The sequence below is a fragment of the Stegostoma tigrinum genome, chromosome 6 (assembly GCF_030684315.1).
Source record: "Stegostoma tigrinum isolate sSteTig4 chromosome 6, sSteTig4.hap1, whole genome shotgun sequence".
In the NCBI taxonomy this organism is placed as follows: domain Eukaryota; kingdom Metazoa; phylum Chordata; class Chondrichthyes; order Orectolobiformes; family Stegostomatidae; genus Stegostoma; species Stegostoma tigrinum.
Window position 1 is genome coordinate 18,671,536 of NC_081359.1, and position 21,045 is coordinate 18,692,580.

Genomic DNA, 21,045 nt, shown 5'->3' on the forward strand with positions numbered 1-21,045 from the left:
TGACAACACTGTAGAGCTGCTCTCTCATGAGAGAAAAATGACTGGTGACTGTTTAGCCTGTGTGTCACCATGCCTCAGGAGGTTGGGTGGGGGGGGTTGGGGGAGAAGAAGAGAGAGAAAGGTTGAGGAAGTGTGCCCTTCACTATAATAGTATCCAGGGCAATTGCAGAATCCAGTGCCTTTAAATCACAAGTAAGACATGTGCTGTGCAACAATACCAGACTGAGATGAGACAGAAAAGTACTTGGGGAATTTGAGGCATGGGGCAAGTGAGCTAAGTAAGGTTTGTTATAACAAGTTAAGGTTGCTGAATGGGGAGTTCAGTGTATGCAGTGGTGGTGAGGGAGGGAAATAGATGCAGAAGATGTTCTTTTATGAGCAGCTGCTGTTAGTGACTGCCAGAGTCCAGAAATTTTCATAGAATGAAAGAATCCCTACAATGTAGAAGTAGGACATTTGGCCCATCAAGTCAATACCGAACCTCCGAAGAACATTCCAGCCAGACCCATCCTCGACCCTATCCCTGTAACTCTGTATGGGAACATGCTTAATCCACCTAGCCTACACGTCCCTGGACACTATTGGCAATTTAGCATGGCCAATCCAGCTAGCCGATGGATTGAAAAACAGATTTTTAAAATACTCTTGCACAAGAAAACAAGCTCATAGCAAACAGTACAAAAGGAAGATTCAGATAGTGGCAAGGCAGCTTGGCTAAGAGGAATAGTCAGCCTGTAGTACATGGGGATTTGTGAATACTTGTGCAGGCAGTAACACTTCCTGCATAATCTGGCGTTAGGGTTTTAGAGGCTGAGTGGTAGTTAAGTCATTATGGTCATCCATGAGGCAGAGAACTACATGGATAACATATAGAAAGGTGGTCACACAACAGGCTAGGGGTTTACAGGCAAATAAGGAACTGGTAACACAGTAATCAGAGAGAGCTGGGCAAATAATGCAGAAGCACAATGTCCAATCCATTAATCAGTTTTTCCTTTCTAGTTGAAGGATTTAATTTATAGGGAGAGGCTGGATAGATCTCCCTGGGGCGTAGGAGGCTGAAGGTTGAAGATTTACAAAGGTCAGGAGAGGCATATATAATGCTTAATGGCCAAGGTCATTTCTCCAGGGTAGGGAAGCCCAAAACTGAAAAAGGGCGCAGGTTTAAGGGGAGGAGGAGAAAGCTTCAAATAGGAACCCGAGGGGCAACTTTTTGCACAGAGGGTAATGCGTACATGGGACAAACTGCAAGACGAAGTGGTAGAGGCGAGAACAATTACATCATTTAAAAGAGAGGCTCATACAGCATGGAGCAGACTCTTTAGTCTGACCAGTCCATGCCAACCATAAATTCCAAACTAAACTAATTCCACCTGGCTGCGTTTGGCCCTTATTCCTCCAAATATTTCTTACTCGTGTACTTATCTAAAATATAGGTATGCATTCATGTACTTACCTAAACTTCAATTACCCAAATATACTCTGCTGGCAATATCATCAAGAGCAGCGAGAGGCATGCATTCCTATTTGAGTTCAGGAGAATTTCTGCAGTATAACATGTGTAATCCCATAAGAAAGGAGGCACTGGTGGATCTGGTTCTTGGGAACAAGATGGGTCAAGTACATCCAATATCAGTAGGAGAATGTTTCAGTGACCATTGTGTCTTTAGGTGTAGGATAAGGGTGGAAAAGAACAAAAACAACTACACAGTGAGAATAATTAACTGAGGCAGAACAGATTTTAATAAGGCAAAGCTGGGCCAGATAGATAGGAACTGAAGATTGGTGGTGAAATATTGGAAGTGTAATGTAAGTTGATAAGGGTAATGGAATGATGTGGTGTATGCAGACTTCCAAAGAGAGTTTGATTCAGACCAGACAGCAGATTTGAGACATGAAGTTGTAGCTCCCAGAATAAACAGGACAGCAGCAATGTACAGCAAAACTGACGAATAGGAAACAGTGAGCAAAAATTGAAAGAACTACTGATGCTGTAAATCAGAAATGAAAATATAGAGATTGCTAGAAACGTTCAGTAGGAAACTTAAAACAGACTGGCAAAAATTGTTGCTGCCACTGTACAGGATCTTAGTGAGATCACATCTCCTGATTGAAGAAAGGATAGTGTTGCTTTGGAAGCAGCTGAGATGGTTCCCTCAACTAATTCCTGCAATGAATGCACTAACTTATAAGGAAAGGAAGATCAGGTTGATCCAATACACACAGGAATTTACAAGAATGAAAAGATGATCTTATTTTTACATAGAAGGATTCAGCTACAGAAGCCAATTTGACAGTAAATGGTAGCATATATGAAAAGAAATCAATGACAACATTTCAGGTCAAGCGACCCTTCCTCAGAACTGAGGAAACAGTGAATGATGCTTAATGGATATTTTGTGGGCTGCAGGAAGGAGTGTAGTGGAGTTCCCCGGGGGTTGATTTTGGATAACTTGCTTTCCCTGACATATTAATGAGCCAGATCCTGGTGTCCACTGGACAATTTCAATATGTTCAGACAATATAATACTTGAAAGAAAGGTAACCGGTGAGGATTACGGTATAAAATTACAACAGGACATTGACAGGTTGAAGAAGCGAGCAGGTAGGTAAAGTTCAATGCAACGTTATACATTTCAGTAGAAAGAACATGAATATACTGTGTAAAATAAAGAAGGCCAGCGTAAAGCCTGTTCAGGACAGGGACATCTACAATACTATGCATGCATGTCACAAAGTGATAGGATAGGTAGAGACACCAATTAATAAAGCATGCAGTAAGAACAGGCTAGAATACTTGAAACAAGGAGGTTGTGCCAAACTTGCATAAGATACCAATTTAGCCTCAGGTGGAATATTGCGTACAGTTCTGGGTATCGTACTTTAGGAAAGATTTAAATCATTGGAGAATGCAGAAGAGATTTCTGAGGGGCTCCCAGGATGGAAAAACTTCAGCTCTGCAGACAGATTGAAGAGGTTGGGATGATTTTCCTTGGTGAGGAGAAAGCTTTCAAAATCTAATGGGCAAAGAAGATGGCAAACATTGTACCCCCTCAAAAGGATTGACAACGAGAATATACAGACATACAATAATTTGCAAAAGATGCAAGGTAATGTCACTAGACTAGTAATCCAGAGTCTCAATTAAGGATAGGCAATGAAGTCCACATTTCAGAAGTGAATGTTTTAAAATTTATAATTAGGAGCCATCATCCATTGGGATTGATAACAGATAGTAAATGAAGTGTTCTATTCATTCATAGGTTGTGGGTGTTGCTGTGTTGCCCAATCTTAGCTGTCCTTAGGAAGGTGGTGCTTCAACTTCCTGACTACAACTGATCAACTTCTCGGGCCATTTTACGGGACATTTAAAAGTCAGAAATATTGATTACAATACTGATGTTTTAAGAGTTTGTTACTATTGTCACTAATATCTTCAGTAAGTGAAAGAAAGCATCTAAAACAGCCACGTGATTTAAATGAAGTTGTATTTTAGTACTTCTGTATCACTAACTGGTTAAATATTAACGACAGCTTTACCTGGAGTTGACTCTGGTAGGATCATAAACGCAAATATGCTTGACAGTGCATAAAAAGGGTTTATTTATACATCTACAAAGTAAAGAAATTATTTTTCTCTCATAGCCAGTATGAGTAAAGGGTTTTGACATTCACACTTCAAAATAAAAAATAATTTTGGCAAAGTTTAAAAGCTAACATTTAAAAAACAAAGTCACAATATAACATTTGGAATAAGGTCAAAACTCATTTAGGAGATATTTTAAAAAGTATTTTAATTGTTTTATAGCACTCAACGTTTGATTAAACTGCAGCCAGGAACGGGGAAAAAAACTTTTACATTGCTGGTCTAAGACCATTAAAATATAGATTCATGGCCAATTAGGCTTTGTATCCAGTGAGATCAAAAGGAGCAAAAGCTAGGGGAAAAAATTGTATAATAAGAACAATGATGACAGATTGACTTAATAAATTCTCTACTGCTTCCTTTTTTCAATTAAATTTCCTCATAGCTAGATAATTTCTGCACTTGAGAGCAAGGAACAGTCACACCAGCACACTCCCTATTACCATGTGCAGCAATGGGTAATTCTGCAGGAAGTGGTCTAGACAATTCCACCAAAACTGGCAAGCAGATAAAGTTCAGTTCCAATTGCTCCAACTGTGAGTCTAATGCTCCAATATTGCAACTGCTGGCCTAAAATTCAGACTAGTTTAAGATCATTGTCATACCAATCCCCTTCTTATATTCTCAAGAAAACATGCACATTTAGGACTGAAAAGTTGAAGATAAAGTAGCCTTCAATTTTAATCTTCATTAAATAATACCATACTTCTGTGCACTAATACTGAGAGTATACAATAGTGGCCCCCACAAGAATCCACACCTCCCCCCCCCCCACCAATTCCACTCCGCAGCACTGGGATCCAACACCATCCCTGCCCCATGGACCTGAGATCCAAATATCCCACAGGACATAAGACATCTCATCTGCAGCACCAGATCCACTCCCTGGAGCGCCTCTCTCCCCTCAAGTTGGCTCCATTCTCCGTCACAGACCAAAATCTTCTCAACTCCCATGGCCTTGAATGCAATAACCACCTTCCATCCCAACATATTCCAAATACTTCATCACTTACTTGGTACCATTCTCATCTTGCACTGCAGCATGCTATTCCTTACCTGTCATCCTCCTCTCCTAGCCCCACACTTACTTTATGTATTTACCTTTTCACACGAGTTATCGGAGTCATTTAAAAATCACAGAATGCTGCAACGTACAACATGAATGCACTTTGAGAGACCTGGCAGATTTAAAGCATACCACACTTTTGAATGAGTCCTGATCAGAATCTTGTCTCAGAAAAAAGGAGCAAAGGAGCAGAGTAGAGTTTCCGAGGCCAACACCAGCTAGCGAGGACACACCTGCCGACACCGCAATCAACATCCAGGACCTACCGACAGACTCCGCTCCCCCCACCGCTGATGCTGTTGCTTCGCCCACCAACACAGCTCCACTCCCCGCCACCAACTTGACTCCGCCCACCGCTCCACAGCTAGCAGCTCCAGAGGATACTGTAGCACCCAGCCCTGCCGAGTCATCACCATTCCCTGAGACCTTCCCCTCACTGAGGAGGGATGGTCGGTCCCCAGTAAAGGACTCACCTTTGTCCCCCACCATCAACGAATACCACTTGCGCTTGGATGTTGAATAGTTTATCCGTCACCTCCGCCTCCACGTTTACTTCTTTAACCATGAGCCTAACCATCCCCCTACTGACCTCTTTTCCCACCTCCAACACACCCCCACTTCTCCTGGACACCACCCCAAGGCCTCCTACCCTCCCTCAACTTCTTCATCTCCAATTGCAGTCGCGACATCAATCATCTCAGCCTCTCCACCCCTCTTCCCCACTGAACGAGCAGCCCTCCAGCCCCATCCCAACCTCACCATAAAACCTGCAGACAGACAAGGGAGGCACCATTGTAGTATGGCACACTGACCTCTATATCACCAAGACCAGGCGCCAACTCTCCAACACCACCTCCTACCACCCCCTTGATCATGAGCCCACCCGGACCACTAAACCAACATCTCTCAAACTATCCACAACCTCATCACCTCAAGTGACCTCCCACCCACAGCCTCAAACCTCATCGTTCACCAACCTGCACCATCCACGTATATCTCCTTCCCAAAATCCAAACCTGACTGCCCTGATTGACCCATTGTCTTCGCCTGCTTCTGCCCCACCAAACTTAACTCCACCTATCTCGATTCTGTTTTCTCCTCCTTGGTCCAGGAGCTCCCTGCCTATGTCCGTGACACCGCCCATGCACACACCCCCCACCTCCACCAAAACTTCCATGGTAAAATGAGGTGTTGGGCACCAGGGAATTGGATGTCCAGTCCCTATACACCTGCATTCCCCATGCACATGGCCTCAAGGCTGTCCGCTTCTTCCTATCCCGCAGGCCTGACAAGTCCTCCTCCACTGGTACCCTCAACTGCTTAGCTGAACTTGTCCTTATCCCCAACAACTTCTCTTTCAGTTCCTCCCACTTCCTACAGACAAAGGGGGTGGCCATGGGTACCTGCATGAGCCAAAGCTATGCCTGCCTCTTTGTAGGTTATGTGGAATAATCCCTCTTCCTTAGCGACGCTGGCCCTAAACCCCACTTCTTCCTCTGTTACACTGATGACGGTATTGGTGCCGCCTTGTGCTCCCACGAGGAACAAACAGTTCATCCACTTCACCAACATGTTCCACCCCAACCTTAAGTTCACCTGGACCACCTCTGATACCTCTCTCTCTCTCCTTCCTGGACCCCTTTGTTTCCATCTCTGGCAGACAACTGGAAATAGATATCCATATCAAGTGCTCCAGCTCCCATAGCAACCTAGAATACACCTCCTCCCACCCACCTTCATGCAAAACTGCCATCCCCTATACCCAATTCCTTTGCCTCCGCCGCATCTGCTCCCAGGATGAGGCATTCTACTCCCGAGCATCTCAGACATCCTCATTTTTCAAGGACTGAAACATGCCCCTCCCTCCCCACCGCTGCCTTAGTGGTCGAGAACGCCTGTGATCGTGTCTCCCACATTTCCCTGAACTCATCCCTCACACCCACTCCCTGCAATAACAACCAAAACAGAATGTCCCTCGTCCTCACGTGCCACCCCACCAAACTCCAGACTCAACGCATCATCCTCCGACACTTCCACCATCTGCAATCTGACCCCACCAAAGACATTTTTCCCTCTCCACCCTTATGTTTTCCGGAGGGACCACTCTCTCTGGGATTCCCTTGTCCACTCCACACTACCCTCCGGCCCCACCACACCTGGCACTTTTCCCTGCAACCGCACAAAGTGCTATACCTGCCCCTACACCTCCCCATTCACCCCCATCCCATGGGCCTAAGAAAACCTTCCATATCAAGCAGATGTTCACCTGCACATCTGCTAATGTGGTATACTGTATCTGCTGTTCCCGTTGTGGCCTCCTCTACATCAGGGAAACCAAGCGGAGACTTGGGGACCAGAAATAATGGGAACTGCAGATGCTGGAGAATCCAACATAACGAAGTGTGAAGCTGGATGAACACAGCAGGCCAAGCAGCATCTCAGGAGCACAAAAGCTGATGTTTCGGGCCTAGACCCTTCATCAGAGAGGGGGATGGGGAGAGGGTTCTGGAATAAATAGGGAGAGAGGGGGAGGCAGACCGAAGATGGAGAGAAAAGATGATAGGTGGAGAGGACTGTATAGGTAGGGAGGTAGGGAGGGGATAGATCAGTCCAGGGAGGATGGACAGGTCAAGGAGGCGGGAAATGGAGGTGTGACTTGAAGGCCTGCCTTCCTCTCACCTATCCCCTCCTCCCACCTCAAGCTGCACCTCCATTTCCCACCTACTAACCTCATCCCGCCTCCTTGACCTGTCCGTCCTCCCCGGACTGACCTATCCCTTCCCCACCTATACTCTCTTCTCCACCTATCTTCTCCTCTATCCATCTTCGGTCCGCCTCCCCCGCTCTCCCTATTTATTTCAGAACCGTCTCCCCATCCCCCTCTCTGATGAAGGGTCTAGACCCGAAACGTCAGCTTTTGTGCTCCCGAGATGCTGTTTGGCCTGCTGTGCTCATCCAGCTTCGCACTTTGTTACCTTGAGGACTTGGGGACTGCTTTGCGGAACACCCACGCTCAGTTTGCACTAAACAACTGAACCTCCCAGTCCTCAGATGACATGTCCATCCTGGGCCTCCTGCAGTGTCACACGATGCCACCCGAAGGTTGCAGGAACAGCGCCTCATATTCCACTTGGGAATCCTACAGCCCAATGGTATCAATGTGGACTTCACAAGCTTCAAAATCTCCCCTCCCCCTACTGAACCCCAAAAACCAGGCCAGCTTGTCCCTGCCTCCCTAACCTGTCCTTCCTCCCACCTATCCCCTCCTCCTACCTCAAGCTTCACCCCCATCTCCTACCTACTAGCCTCATCCCGCCCGTCCTCCCTGGGCTGACCTATCTCCTCCCTAACACCCCACCTACACTCACTTTTATCGGCTCCATCCCCACCTATCTTGTCCTCTATCCACCTTCTATCTGACTTCCCCTTCCCACCTTTATTTCAGAACCCCCTCCCCCATTCCTGAAGAAGGGTCTAAGCCCAAAACATCAGCATTCCTGCTCTTCTGATGCTGCTTGGCCTACCATGTTCATCCAACTCTATAGTTTGTTATCTCAGAGTAGCAATATGAATGCGATTGCCACTACTCAGAAAATCTGGCCCATGGTTTAATTTGTTTTTTTTTAAGAAAAGATCATACCACCTCTGGTTAGAACTGGCACACAATATACAGTTGGTGATGCACATATTTAACAAACACTACTGCTGATAGAACCTCCGCCTTTAGATTACTTTGGAGAGGGACCTTGTATTTGTTATAAAATTACACAATTTTTACTGGTACTGTAGTTAAACACTAATTAGAAACTGATGTGGCAGTAACCAATACTAGCTGCTCCAGCTAAACATGCCTACCAAATATATTTACCACCACCTCCCCACCCTAGTGCCACGAAAGCTTTATCTAAAGAGCTTTCAAATCTATAGAAAAAGCATGCCAAACGTTTAATTCAACAGCTAAAAGATTGCCAAATCATTTAACTTTGCTGTAAAGCATGAATGTTAAAAGATGTAGTATTAATGCACACCCCACACCCAAATGGATTCCACAGGGATGGAACGAAATTTACCCAAAGTGCCAGCCCAACCATTTCAGTTTTGAAGGCAAAACTGCAATTACAGCAAAACAAGCTTCAAAGAGAGCCATTTACTTGCCCCCCCGCACCCCAATAATTTGAGGCTAACTAAAATGCTTACATAGCATGGGGCACTTCCACCTTTCCTCTTCAATGTTTGGGTTTTTCCCCCTGAAATAAAAACTATACAGTAAAGGCAGCTAACAGTGGGCTGCATTTTTATTTCTACAAGTGCACTGTTGAAACGATACATTTAACAGTTGCTTATGAAATGCATTGTATCCAGCACACATACTCTTGCTGTGCGTGTTTGCATGCGTGTGCAATCATCTACCCCTTGAGAAAAAAAATCTAATCTTCTCTGTTCCAATTCAAACTAGCAAAGAACGCTTAGTTTTCAATACCCTCCCTTCACACCTTTAAAATTACGAGATCCGCACATGATTTACATGGATAAACAAGTCAATTTCAACAAATACTACGTAAAAGTTCCATCTACTTCAAAAAGATCCGTCTACTTCATAATAAATGATACAAACCAAACACTCTTGTTTGCAGTAGTATGCAACGTAGACTGTCTTCATTAAAACTCTGGTGGGCAAACAGTACCATACAAATCAAGGGGTTATGCAATGAGTTAAGAGACCACACCCTTGCTGACTCAAACTGGATTTGCGGCAGGATGACTTAGGACATTGTCAAATTTTCCTTCCACCCCTTCCAGTGGAATGCTTGCCATTCGAAAGCAGTCCACCCACACAGCTGGCCAAGAACTACGGAGCTTGTTCCGGTGTCAGGCCACAATGACAGGCACCTCAGGAACTTGACACTTCACCCCCATAGTAGAAATCCTGCAATGTGGTACCCAAGTGTCTCACTTACCTGATTGTCAAAGTTAGTAAAACTACTTTCAATAATGTAGTCATGATGTACATCGTTTTTTAAAAACCAGTTAAGTTTATTACCTGGATAATCTGTGAAATGTCCAAATTTAAATTGAATCAACTTGGTTTTATTTTGCATTAGAACTGGTGTAACTACATACAGTTCTCACACAAGAACTCTGAAGAATAGAGCAACTGAATTTCTGCAGTGGCTTAACTGAAGAAACAGGCTTTGCAACAGAATTTTTTGTATCTCTGAAGTAACAAGGCTTTCAGGCTTATAAATTATGTAATATGATTTAACAAATAGCTGTTTTTTTCTGCCTGTTTAAAAGTATAGCACTCAAGATTAGATCACAGCACTGAGAAGTTACTCTACTACAACGGAATATAAGCTGGACAAAATAAAAATAATTTCAAAATAATTTCCAAGAATCGGCTCACTGCAACATTAATCATTTCAGGAATCATATGTGAAAAGTGGAGAATGGTTCCTTTCCAACAATAATTGAAAACTTTAGTGATGATACAGTGGTGTTTATTCAAGTGGAGACAACTTTCCAAACAGGATGGCTTTGCGAGAACAGATTGTGAAGAGATTAAATCACTACCAAGGGTGTGGCATCCTGTCTTTTTTTTGTCTGCTCACATCAATGTTGTTATTGGGCAACAATCAGGCCTAAACACAGAAATTCAGAGCTGGTGCTGAACATCCAAGGCAAAGATGTTAGTAAGCTCTAAAGATTTAAATTCCTATAGTTTATGCTCATTTGAAGGACATTATTAAATGGGGAGGGGGAGGAAATTTGGGGGGCAGGGGTAGACATAGTTGGCACCACTTAAGCAAAACCCACCATTTACAGAGGTTGCATCACGAACAGTACAGTGAATTAAATTTAATGCTATTAAAAAAAAAGGGTCTGTGGAAAGCACACGAGAACCTCTAACCTTGAGAAAATGTATGCAAATAGCTGGACAAGGCATGTACACTCATACAGGATGGTTTTCAGAATCAGCATACCCCCAACATTTCTGAAATTGTGAATCCCATTACATCAAATTCAGTCCATTTCAAACCAGCTTTCTCTTGCAGCAACATCACTGCAATGATCCTTTGGAGAAGGGGATCATTCCTTCTCCAAAGTTACAAGTATCTATCATGGCAGGAAATATAACACACTTTAAAAAGAGGTAAAAATGTTTTTACAACATTTCCCATGCACTGGGGGCGTGTGGGGGGGGGGGGGAAAGGGGTTTTTACATGGAAGAGAGGGTATACGCTCCCTAAGATTTCATTCTTCTTTAATCTGCAAATTTATTCCACATTCCTGCATTAAATATTCATGCTGTTGATGAATATTCTTACCATCTTGACGGAGTTAAGCTCACCGTTAAAAAAAAGGCATGTTTTTCATTACATGGTAAGGAGTAAGAATAAGCACACTAATTTAATCTGCTGTAGCAAGCAACTTTGTGTTGAAAGTCAGAAAACGACCTACAATGATTAATATAATGGAAGATGTTGACTCAAATGAGAATTAGTAGTTTCCATCACCTCTGACCCAAAATGCTGATTGTTAGACCATTATTACAACCAAGGCAGTGCAGGGGTCATGTCATGATTTGTTTTGCTAAATAAAAAATAAATAGCCCAATAGTAAACAAAAACTATATTTTTCTTCATACAGGCGAACATTACAAATGACATTAATTTTAACTTGCTTCTCTTTATCATTATATTTCCTTTCACAAGATTATTTTGCAAAATGGAAAATGTACAACAAAACCATCCTGCAAAATCATCTACATTATATCTTACCTAAAATTATAGATTTTATAACAGTTGCTTTTAAAATGGGGCAGGTGAGAGGAAGCAAGCAAATTGTATCCACAATTGTATGAACAATACAGTTCAGCACTCAAAACACCTAATCAGCTCAGCCTAAAAAGGTGTTTTTAGATTATCCAAATACCACGTTAGAGTTGCTGGCTCCACATATATGAATCACACATAGCCGGAAGCCCCAAATTAAGTTTATAGTATTCATTAAGCTAGCAGCAATAAAGAGCCATTTTTAAATTCTAGGTATCAGAAGTTGACAATACTGATGCAAAACCAAATAGAACTGCAAACAGTTATCAGCATTACTATTCTGAAAAAAAAAGAAGTGTCTTGTTCACCAGCAACATAATTGTGACAACTGGGGAAGGCAGTACACAAAAGGTTCCTTCATACTACATGAATGTTGTGCTGCAGTCACACTTCCTACTGTATAGGTCAAGCCCAGCCAGTGACAACGCTAAGCTGAACCCTTGAGATTCCAAAGATACCACCCCTCCCAACTCAAAAAAAAATTCAAGACTTACAGCAAATTCAATTTGATGCTGCTTAGCCTATTGAGCATTAGAAACTGGGAAAATCAGGCTGGCACTAGTCGGCAGAATGAGGAGATGACAGAAAGCTTTTGAGATAGATTCTTAGAGCAGGATGCACTGGAATCAACCAGAGAGCAGGTTATACCAGGCTTGGTACTGTCAATGAGATTACATTCAGGGGCATTAAAAAGTACCTACTGAAACGGGTTACATTTCTAAAATTTGCTAGATTCCATCAGACTGGAAAGGGGCATATAAATCTCCTTTGCACAAAAAGAGGTAAGGAGAAAACCTTGTCACAGGCTAGATGGTTTTAAACCTGTCATGGAAAAGATGTTAGAATCAACTATAGGTTATGTCTGGACACAGAAAAGCCCAAAGTAATTGGGAAGAGTCAGCATGGTTTTGTGAAAGGGAAATTCTTTGAAGGAGTTACTTGCACTGTGAATAAAGGGATACTCACTGTTCTTGGATTTCCAGAAGGCATTTGACAGGGTGTCACATAAAAGGTTAATGTACAAGTTGGAAGCACATGGTGAAGGGATAACACAGAAGATTGCCTAGCTCACTGTATGCATAAATTAATCTTTCTCCAGGGTCATAGAGCTGTACAGCATGGAAACAGGCCTTTCATTCCAACTTGCCCATGCCCATCAGATATCCTAAATTAATCTAGTTCCATTTCCCAGCATTTGGCCCATATCCCTCTAAACCCTTCCTATTCATAAACCCATCCAGGTGCTTTTAAAATGCTGTCATTGGATCAGCCTCCATCACTTCCTGTGGCAGCTCATTCTGGACAGGCACTATCCTCTGTCAAAAGCTTAGAGTCTCTTGAATTTTTCCCTTCTTGCTTCAAACCTATGCCCTCTGGTTTTGGAGTTTTCCACCCTGGGGAAAAGACCTTGGTTATCACCCTATCCATGATTGGAGGGATGTGATAAGTGGAGTCCTGCAGGGATCTATGGTGAGGTTTCAGCCTCTTACAATTTATGTCAATGACTCAGATGAGGGGAGCAAAGGCATTATGGCTAAAAATGCTGATCACATTAAGTTATGTGGGAAAATATGTTGTAAAGAGGACACAGTCAGGAAAAAAGTCTGGCAGACAGAATATAAAATGTGGGAAAATGTCATTTGTTCACTTTGGCAGGAAGAATAAATAAAGCAGAGTATTGCTTAAAGGGAGGATGACTGCATAATTGAGGCACAGATGGATCCAGGTGTTCTACTGCATGAGTTACAAAAGGTTAGTATACAGACACAGATACAGCAAGTAACAAGAAGGCTTTGAAATGCTAACCTTTATTATGAGAGGATTTGAATAGGATGTTTTTCTTCAGTTTTACAATACAGTGGGAAGACGACATGTTGGTGGCATTTCAGAGGTCATTTACTGGATTGCTGCCTGGACCAAGTGGGTTGTCTTATGATAAAAGGTTAGGTAGACTGGGCTTGTTTCAATTGGAGTTTAGAAGAGTGAAGGGTGACTTGCAGAAACGTATAAGATCTTGAATGGTCTCGACAAGGTTGACACGGAAAGGAGGCTTCCTCTTGTGCGTCAGTCCAGAACTAGACAGCACTGTTTTTAAAATTAGGTCACCCATTTGCAAAGAAGTAAGGAGTTACTTGTGCCACTTTAGATATTCTGCCTCAGAAGGCAATGGAGGTGGTGTCATTAAGTATTGGAATGTGGAAGTATATAGGAATGTGGAATCAAGGCTCGAAGAGATCAACCATGACCTTATTGAATGGTGAAGCAGGTTCAGGGGGCTAAATGGTCTGCTTCTGTGCCTGCTCCTAATTCACATGCTCCCATGTACATTTTTATTTCCAGTATTATCTCTTTATACTTCAGGTTTCTAGCATGAAAAGTATTTTACCTTTTGTAAAAGTTTACTTCGAGGCTGTTAGCTGGTCCACGCCCATGAAATCAAACAGCATTGATACTGGTATTACTCAATAGAAGAACAGCTAGGTATATCCTCTTCCTGACTTTCCAGGATTATTTTGACCTTTTAACTTCAAAATTTTTTGTACATTAATACGTAAACAGGACAATGAATTATCAAGGAAAAACAGAAATTTACTAAGCTGACGGTCAAACATTTTCCTCAGTCTACCAAGTAAAATCTGCTCTGATTAGATTATTGCTGTTAGTGTACTATCAAGGTTTCCTGTATGACCAATTCCATCAGAATCAAAACACAGAAGTTATCAATGCTATGACAGTTGAAACGAGCATATTGCTGACATTTTCCAACATATTAGGTATAACAACATAAATTTAATGAATAGTTGCTCAAAACCAAAAATTTCAAGATACCAAATGCTTCATGACGTTTCTGACAAAATACACAAATTAACTTTTATATGTTATACTCAAGGGCTTGTAGATAGCAGATCTTCCTCAAGACTAACTGAATGATACAGTTCCTTCTGATAGGCATTCTGAAAAATCCTTCTCTAAACAAGCTAGGATGCAGAATTGTAAACATCTGACAGCATATAAACTTATCCATAAAGTAAAAAATGTTACATAGTTTACAAGTAGTGATAAAGTTGGTAATTCCTATTGGAAATACTCACATGTTAGAATGTTAACACTTTCTCAATGCATCACTAGGGGTAGTCTAATGGGGGTTGAAAATATTAATACTTCTACTAGTCTGCAACAGCTCGCCGTCACATCACCAGATGGTGCTATGTGGCCTGATCAGCCTCTGATGCCATTCATTCGACTACACTATTTTGTAGAATTGATGAATAATGAATCTCATTTTATATTGTACAGAAACTTCCTTAGAGAAAACAAGTTTAAGATCCAAGAAATTTTAAAGAAAAACTTTAATTTTGAAGTAAAAATAGGAAAAATCTTTGTACTGGTAAATAATAATTACACATTTAAGATAACTAGGAAAAAGGTTTAAAAAAGTCAGAAGATCTTCTGTTGTCATAAGTTTGTAGCATGTGCGCTATCACTTATAATAGCTTTAAAGAAAGGTCACCATCTCTGAAGAAAATCTTTAGAAAAAATGGAGGTAAAAGTGCAATGATTTTCTATGGCCTCTCCAGCATATGGAAATTACTCCATTGCCATTATTTTGAAGAGCAGGGGAAATCTGTGCTGATGTCCAGACCAAATTTATTTCTCAGTCAACATCTCATAAGCAGATTATCTGTTCATTTTCATAACACTGTTTCTTGGAGCTTGCAGCCTCATTTTTTTGTGTGCATATTTGCGACAGCAAGGAGAGTGAGAGAGGGAGACACTTTTGTTCCTTACATCTTACACTTTGGGTTCAAAAGGTGTGCACAGCCCATTGGCCTGTATCTCAAGTGAGTGCTCTCTTTGCAATCAGAATCTAACAGAAAATGCAATGAAGCCTCAACACGTTTATCAATATTCTTCAGTATCCCTTGCCCTCCCTTGAAGCTGGACAGTAGATACAGAAGGAAGGGTTGCAGATAAAAACAAAGTTACAAACAAGAACCATCAAAAACGTAAGAAAGACAAAGAAAAAAGGAATGGGCCAAAGAAAGAGAAGAGAGAGAAGAGAGAGTGAGAAAAGAAATGTAAGCAAAGCGACAAAACAACATGTAGTGAACAGGCCATGGATAATTTGTGATTCACCATGGGCAGTGCCAAAGACAGCCTACTATTAATTGAACAATTTCATCTATCTCCAGTTCTGATTTCATTCTTGTACAACATGACAGCAAATACAAGAGTAGCCCCCCATTTTACTCACTGACTTCTTTGCTGTTTCAGTTTACATTTTCCATTGATAACTGTATTCATGTAGTGCCTTTGGCATAATGAATATAACAGCAATATTATAAAACAACATTGATACCAAAATACATAAGGAGGCATTTGAGTAGAATGCAAAAACCTAGTTTAAAAAGTAAGTATGCTTAATGAGTACCTTAAAGAAGAAAGAGATGGAGACGTTTAAGGGGAAATTCCAGAGCTCAGGCACCTGGAATTGTAACCACCAATAAAGAAATTCAGGATGCCAAGAAGTCAGAATTAGATGAATGCAGATACTTAAGTGCTTTCTTGCATGAGCACATAAGGGCAATACAATACAGATTAAAGAACAAGCACGTAGTCCAAGCTCGTAATCCTGTTCGTTAACAAGTTAAAGTCACTGTATGAAGGGCATCTGAAACTGACCTTCCCCTGATAGCATTATTGTCAGTTAGCAATAAAGCTGTAATTTTCTAACTAGCTGAGGATCTTAAAGATTCTTTTGTTTCAAACAAAAGTCTTTCACCAAAATATCCAAGCCCTGTGAGAAAGTCAAATTGTTCAAACCACCCAAAACGGTGACCATCAAAAGCTCTGCCTCATGCTACCAGCAGTTATGTGCAACAACTGCATACATTTAGGTAGACCCTCTACTGCAAAAGGGCTAGCTACACAAGGTAAGACCAGATAACTGAAACATTTGTCAAAGGGTTGATTTTTTTTTACAAGAATCTTAGAAGAGGAGAGGAGAGATTTAGAGGTGCAGAGCTCCATGGGGAATTCTGGAACTCAGGTCATGGCAGCTAAAAACATGACCATGAATGATAGCACAACTAAAATTAAGATTGAGGAAAAAGGCTGAATTAGGAGTGCTGTTATGCTAGAAGGTTGTAGGATTGAAGATTTTACTGAGTTGGAAAGGATAAGGCCAAAGAAGAATGTGAAAAAATCTACTTAATTGGGAGTCAATGTAGGTCAGTAAGCATAGGGAAGAAGAAGAAACAGGGCATGGCGCAATGAAGGACATAGGCAGAGTTCTGGATGACCTCCTATTTACAAGAAAGCAGGTAGGAGGCAAATAGGAAAGTGCTGGAATAGTCAAGTCAATACATAAACATCAGAGAAAGCTAGGATTCAAACTCAAGATCAAAGGGCTTGATGCCACGGCAAGTTCAGACCAGAACTTTATTCTTGTGTCTGATCTCACATACTAAGTCAATGAACAATAATGGTAAACTGCAAGTACAATAAAACCTTGACTAATTTCAAGTTAGAAATAAGAGCACAATGAACACTAGCTGCAGTAAAAGTATCTGGAAATTCCTGATAAATTATAGGTCCTTCAACCCTTAGTAAAGTTTCAAAAAATAATTTAAAAGGTTAATTGAATTTTGCCTTTATCCCGAGAGAGTTGGAATAAACATGGGGTAGATATTCTACGAGTTTAGTAAAGCTCACAATAGGGACCATATTGCAGAAAATTCATACTTACACAGTAACATGTGATACAGATGAGTTTTAAAGTGGCATACAGCATTTAAGTTCAGAAAGGCGAAACATGTACACATCCTGGTAAATCAATAGAAACATTGGAAATAAGAATTGAGAGAGGATAAAAAAAATTTAGTTTCCTTCCACCACCCTGGTAGTTGCATGATGCAATGATAATGGAGCTATTGACTGATCATGCAATCAATCACCAATTAATCTGCAAAAGACCCTAGAAAAGAAACAAGGAAATGACACAGCAGAAGTGTGCTTCGGGAGCCACTAAGTCCCAAGTCATTTGTTCCTTCCATGCATATTACACTTGCCATCTGTCATGCCTCAAGAAACTCTGGCATTTTATCCAAAATATTATTTTCTGAAATAAACCTAAATATCCAACTGAATGAAGTCAAGCAACTATCCTTTGAGAGTCCACAGGTTTATCGTTCGCTCACTAAAATAGTCACCCGCCCCTCAGTATCAAACACAGGTCCAGCTTTTTAAAAAAATTTAAACTTACAGTATTCAATGTAAAAAAGAAATACAATCAAGTACAACTAGATATTATTGTGATTAGAAATTTCACTAAAAAAATCTACAGAGTCATTCTGGTAAAATATTAAGTAAAATTCAGGGAATAGAGAAGAAATCAGTTCAGCTGAAGGATAAGGTTATGAATTTTCTCTTCAATTCTACAGTACAACAGAACCATGGCCCATTATAGTTATTCTTCCAAACAGTTCCGTATATGCATTTACACACCAGAGACTGCAGCAAGTCAAGAAGCACCTGCTCATGTATAATCAGGAGAGGCATCAAGATTCTGGCCCAGCCACCACCTACATCCTGTGAAAGAATGATAGTTCGACTACTGATTGGAGACACCATCTTGGTTTTGCTGGTGGTTTGTTTTGTTACACTTTCATGAATCACTACCCAAGCTGAACCAGCGGCACACAGTTTCCAAATAGCAACATGGAGAAAGAAGCATCTGAAAAGTCATAACAGATTTGAAGTGGGATTCTTTTCCCTCTCCGCAGATGCTACCAGACCTGCTGAGTTTCTCCAGCATTGTGTTTGCTTCAGATTTCCAGCATCAGCAGTATTTTGGTTTATTCAATAGCAACGTACCTACAAGGATGATAGCCAAATACAAGGAACCAAGTTAGCTCCATTGCTAATCAGGTTTAAACATGCAATCTGTTGACTAGAATGTATATTTTCCAAAGGAAAACCGATTGAAACAGAGTCACAGAAAGTTATCACTTCATTATTACTCAAAAGTTAAGGTATATTTGTTCAGCATTAAGTAAGGATAGCGTTCTAGTCAATGTTTAATGGGAGGGTAGCTTTCAGAGTTTGTGTAAATATTCACCATGGCTGCACAGCATTGTATATACACAATGTGATTCACTGTAAGATGATCACAGATTAACAAAAGCTACATCAGTTAAATCTGAAAGCCAACTGTGGGGTACTTTCAACAAATCAACTCTCCAAATTGTTATACCATCTGGTACAACATCATGTTCCAAAGAATGTGACTTAACCATTATGACTGCCACGATGCCAATAAGGTGAAAGAACCAAACATCCCAAACAACCCCATTAGGAACTAATTAACAAGATTTAAATTTTTAAAACTTTTGTTGTAACAATAAAACCAAAATAAGCAAATTAGACAGGAATTAACAGGGAAATTGTATCTATTAGAAACTATAAACTCACATCGATGGACCTCTCAGAATTCCTAGAAAGTCCACTCCAAAGTCAAGGCATCTATTTTAGCCTCAAAGTCTTTCAAAATTCTTTTCCTCACAAACAATTTCAGCTCCTCTTTCAGTATTTACCTTGACCGTTGGCTAGTAGCAGCACGCAACTATAGTTCCTGAGGCACAGTCCTCAGCACAGAGGCACGTCTGCAGAAACATTTCACCTCAGTTTCTGTGATAATGGGAACTGCAGATGCTGGAGAATCCAAGATAATGAAATATGAGGCTGGATGAACACAGCAGGCCCAGCAGCATCTCAGGAGCACAAAAGCTGACGTTTCGGGCCTAGACCCTTCATCAGAGAGCATCACATTACATCACCTCAGTTTCTGATGATCACGATGGCTTGGTTCCAATGTTAACTAATGAACTGAAACAGGTGCTTCAACTGTACATTTGCCTGTCCCAGCTTCTGGCTGTTCCAGTTTGCCCATGCTGCACCAGTGGGTCAAAGATAACAGAACTCCATGTCTTTTATATTGTTTCAACAAGTTGTAGTTTCCCCAGCAAACAAAGTTTATGCTTCAGTTTTCTCAGAGGGTTGAAGGTTCAGTTTTATTTTCAGATTGGGCATTTTGAAACCATAGTTTACATCACATAACCCATTATTCAAACACATGGCAAATATCGATTTCAGAGTCAGTGCAATATTACTTTAACAATTACTCTCTTTTTGAAGGTATTACTTATTTTCAGCTGCCACGGAATTGTTATTTTCATATTTCACTTTGCTCATTCCTCCCCTCTCAAAGAAAATTTAACCTTGGTTGACGGTTACTCATCAAAATAGCTACATATCATTATTTTAGCCTTCCACGGAAATTCTGTGCTGATCTGGGACTGGGTAGAAATAAATCCAGTTGTCGGGACAACTCCATTACTTTTGGCTGCATGCAGTTGCATACGTTTGGCTGATTTTATTCAATTGTTGCTGGATATGAAAGTGGCAATTTTATTAAGTTTTAGGCATCATTATATTACGTTGAGAGGACATGCTTTGATGGAATAAGTCACTTCACAATGCTAGATTCAGCAAAACAATAAACTTTAATGAGATTTGTTAAATCAGCTTACTTGCGTCCCACTTTCCTTCATTGTAAACCTTTCTTTCTACCAAGGCAGCAGATAGAAGAACTGGCTCTAATCTGGAGCTAACCGGTCTTCTTTTCAGACCATGTTCCCAGATAAATGGTGTAATTTTAAATTTGCACTCCCCATCTCTGAAATTTCAAGAAAAGGAGCACATCTTAAACCAGCAAAATATGAGATAATTAAAAGCTGAACTTTAACGATATTTACATCCTATAAATATCACATACAATTTAAAAACCGGCTTTTAAAAGGGTGATTATGTGCAAACCAAACAACAAGCTGTATTTCAGTAGTATGCAAGATATTCAAAGGGATCATTAGACATACCCAATATACCCCACTTAGGCAGCTAACAACTTCCAAAACAGGTTAAGAACTCTGTCAGCTTTTTGAAGATGTCACAGAAAAACGAACAATGATAGCCTTGCAGTCAGTGCTAACCTGAAATTTCAGAACAGTTTTTGATCAAGTACAAGAAGCTTCTTGACAAAATAGAATCCTGTGGAATCAGTGATAATCTGCTACACGGTTTGAGAATTTGCTGCTATCTAGGCAAAGTTGTATTCAACAGATTTGAATCTGTTTGAAGACAGATTACCAATAGTTCTGTGTGGACAGGCGCATGGACCTTTGTTATTACTAATCTCTACTGATTTAGGAGAATGACCTGCAAATTTAATTAATCCAAATTTTGACAAAGGGTGTTCAGACAGCACAGGGTATTAAGCTCCAGCACAATGTACTGAAAGAATGGGTGCATATTTGACAAATTATGTTTAGCTTAGGAGTATTCATTGTTCAGGAGAAGTTCAAATGAAGACTATAAACGTCTACATAGAACAGATAACCAACAGTGTTAAGAGATTTAGATCGCTCCGTGCATCATTCTTG

At 40.9% G+C, this 21,045-nt stretch overlaps 1 protein-coding gene across 9 annotated transcripts in view; it reads right to left on the bottom strand.

Annotated features, from left to right (window-relative positions):
* Positions 1-21,045, bottom strand: part of mbnl2 (muscleblind-like splicing regulator 2) — a 119,288-nt gene that overhangs the window by 90,893 nt on the left and 7,350 nt on the right. The window contains exon 1 of one of the 9 annotated variants that reach the window (XM_048532500.2): positions 9,328-9,346. The exons of the other annotated variants lie outside the window; for them this stretch is intronic. The gene's annotated coding sequence lies outside the window, so the exon portion shown is untranslated. Of the gene's footprint in view, positions 1-9,327; positions 9,347-21,045 lie in introns of those variants that run through there. 9 annotated transcript variants of the gene reach the window in all.